The sequence below is a fragment of the Ictidomys tridecemlineatus genome, chromosome 9 (assembly GCF_052094955.1).
Source record: "Ictidomys tridecemlineatus isolate mIctTri1 chromosome 9, mIctTri1.hap1, whole genome shotgun sequence".
Taxonomy (NCBI): domain Eukaryota; kingdom Metazoa; phylum Chordata; class Mammalia; order Rodentia; family Sciuridae; genus Ictidomys; species Ictidomys tridecemlineatus.
In genome coordinates, this window is record NC_135485.1 from 58,778,072 (window position 1) to 58,781,498 (window position 3,427).

Genomic DNA, 3,427 nt, shown 5'->3' on the forward strand with positions numbered 1-3,427 from the left:
CCTACCACCCTCTGGTAGGAAAAAAATTTCACTTTTTAATTTTCTCCCCACCCCCTCTAGCTAACACAAGAGAGAACATATGACCCTTGACCTTCTGAGTTTGGCTTATTTCTCAATGTAAAAAGTTTCAGCATAAAACACTGAATTAAATGAAACTACCAGACTTATGTTTTGTGGGAATAGCTTTAAAAAAAAAAAAACAATACTAGCCACTCTTAGAGGCCAGTGTCTTCACCAGGGTACATACCAATGATCTCAGGATTTAGAATACCTAATTCATATAGCCTTTTTTTTTTTTTAGTTTTTCCTAATGTGTTAGTACTTGATTCTCATTTCTCCTTTGTCTATTTATATCAAATACTGAAGCACCTCTTTTTACATAAATATTAGGGAAGAAACCTGTGGGAAAGATAACTTTAAAATTTTATCATATCCATAAATAGACTACAGTGTGGGACATTAATTCTAAGTAATAGTTCTCTTTTGGGGGGGGTTAATTATAAATTGTTTCCTCTCCATTTTACTTTAATCATATATATATTTTAAATTGGCACATAGTAATTGTACAGACTCATGGGGCACAGTGTGGCATCTTTTTTTGTTTCCCCCCCCCTCACCCTGTCTTAAGATGAGGAAGGCTTGAATTTTAGGCATTTATTGAAAACTTGTGCATGCCATGTAAATGGATTAGACCCATTAGCCGGTACACCAACTTCCCCCACAAAGCTGTCTACTGAATGAAGAGGCCCAGCAGTCTTTGGAGAAGCTGAAGCCTGACCGTCTTCTCCACCTTCACCCAGGAAGGATAAGAAACGGCAAGTGGTGAGCCGATTCACAAACCCATGCTTGGGCTGGTGCTTTCCTCCTCTTCATCTTTTATTCCCATGAGTCCTAGGCCAGAGAGATCCATGAGGGCTAGTGGTTCCTGGCAGGAGGATGATGCAAAGGGTACCCGGGCTCAGGCTTTGGTTAGAGCCTTCCAATTGTCCGGCTGCAATCTTTGTCCGCCTTTAAGTTCTGCAAGGTCTCCTGGTCTGAGGAAGGAGGTCTAACTGAGACCTGCAGGCCTTCTTGATTCAAGTGGTGAGCTCCTAAGCCACGCGTGGAGGTGCCTGGGGGTTAGGGCTTGCCTGCCTTTCAGCTTCCAGTCCTTGCCTGTGAGGACATGGAGGGCCCTCTGGGCATTGCCAAAAGTTTTGAATTTCAGGAAACAATATTTTTCCTGTCTTCCGCTTTTAGCATCTGGAGGCACAATCAAAGCTTTCTGGCCACCAAAGAGGTTCAGTAGTTCCTGAGTATGTCCTAAGAAATTTTTACTAACTCCAGACAGATGAATAGTATCTCGGTTCTCAGAATCTCGTCCCAGCTCCTTAAGGAGTGTGTCACAATCGAGTGAGTTCTATCACAGGTCTCTGTACCTTTGTTTACACCTTCCACAAGAACGCCATTCAAGGACTTGATGGCCAGCTGGGCAGCTTCCAGGACTTCATACTGCATAGAGATGAGGCTGATGCGTCTTGAACAGCAGTCATTGTACCAACGGGGCCAAAGCTCCTAAACAGCCTCTTCAGAGCACTTAGGTTACAATCTTTGCTCAAAGGTCCAGCATAGATAGTTGACGTCTCTGTCCACTTGATCCACATCCTTTTGTTCATTGCCTCAGTGAGGAGAGGTGAAAAGGGCTCAAAAGAGAACCGAATAATGCTGAAGGGGTACAGGCGGACTTGCCTTCTGGCCTGCTCAAAGACCTCCCTGTTGGAAAGGCACTTAATAGTTTCACAATCTTCAGGAGAAGGGAGTTCAATATCATCTGTCTCTCAGATACAAAAAGGAGCTTCTGATGCACCTTTGTATGTGTCCTGGAACTTTTCTCTTACATTTCTTGGGCTCTCCACAGCGCCTCCAGATTGAGTTCTACAATCTTCTTTGGGCCATACTTGAGGAAATATTGAGCCAATTCAAGGGTCGCTGTAGCATCCTCTGTGGCATCATGATCATCCCTTTCCGAACACTGAATGTCCTTCCCCCAAACAGCTTTGGCTAAGAACTTTAGCTTGAGTCTTCTGCCCCACTCTCTGGCATAAAGCAATGAGGTATCGATAACATATGGATGTATCATGTTCAATGTTCGGAGATTAATGTCTAAGGAATGACCTACTAACACTGCATCAGGAGGAAGCAGTGCTTTTAACCGCCTCTGAACGTCTTTCAATTTTGTCGTCACCGGCTTAAGCATCTCCTCCGTGATTCCTGAATAGCAGGTGGCGTAGTCTAGATCTCCTCATCGGGTTTGACCAAGTCATCCGTAAGACATGAGCCTCCTTCAGCAACCAGTGAGATGTGTGTTAGTTCCCTCCCCTTCGACGTGATGCACATTTCACCATCCAGCCCAAAGAGGGCTGTTCTCTGAAAACTTTGTTACAGATCCATTACATTTGGTACAGTCAGGAGAACCTTGTAATGGAAAGTCAAATGTTTTCATTTCCTCCTGTCAGAAGGTATCGCAGCAAGCCCACTTTCTGAGAGCCATACTTCTGAATGATAGGGTCATTCTGCAGGTTGACATTGGGTTTTGTACTGGTAGACGGTAAAGATCCTTCCATGGTCTTAGGCAGATATCCAGCTGTTTGATTTGGTAGCCCAAAAATATCAGCTAGAAAATTAGATGATGGAGGAAGCAAGCGGAATTTGTTCGAAGGCTTTTCGGGGAAATCCAAACTCCAAATAGAATCTGTAGAAGTGTAGTTGACTCATCCATTGAAGGATGACAACCACTATTCTCAGTTGGTTTTGGTAAAGAAGCTGGTACCACCTAGGTCTCTCAATAACAGGTTGACCCATAACTGCATATTGGAGCAACTCACATAGCTGTTCATGGGTTACTTCACAGTTTTCAGCCATTACAATGCCAGACAACTGGGCTTTCTTGGGCTCGGGCTGCCTGTCCACGAGATTCGAATGGGATATCTTTACCTCGGGCATCCTCATTAGCCAGTCGGGGACCATCTCCTCTGGCTGCTCTCCCTGGGGAGCCTCCCGGTCTTCTCCTTCTCTGGCTCCATGATCCTGTACTTTAGTCCTTGTCGTGGAACGCTGTTCTTGTCGTGGAACGCTGTTGGAAAGCTGTCCCTGGTGTGGAAAGCTGTCCCTGGTGTGGAAAGCTGTCCCTGTCTTGATGCCAATCCAGCAAGAGAAAATGGTCTTGAGAAGGAAAAAGGATGGTTTATTGCTTTGCTAGCAAAGGAGAAAATGATTCTAGTAATAGTTCTCTTCCTTGCTCCCTGCACACCAAGCTTTCCATTGTAGAGGAAGGATACGTGCTCTCAAGTGTGCCCTGGAGCTCAAGTGTGGCACATTGATGTCAATAACAATAAAAACGCATCAAAAGCAAGAAGTCTTATGGTAGCAGAGATTAAAAGGAAAAATG

The 3,427-nt window shown here is 44.5% G+C and overlaps 1 pseudogene; it reads right to left on the reverse strand.

Moving 5' to 3' along the window:
* Positions 1-792: 792 nt before the first annotated feature.
* LOC101970405 (RNA exonuclease 5 pseudogene) lies at positions 793-3,062 on the reverse strand (annotated as a pseudogene).
* Positions 3,063-3,427: the final 365 nt, after the last annotated feature.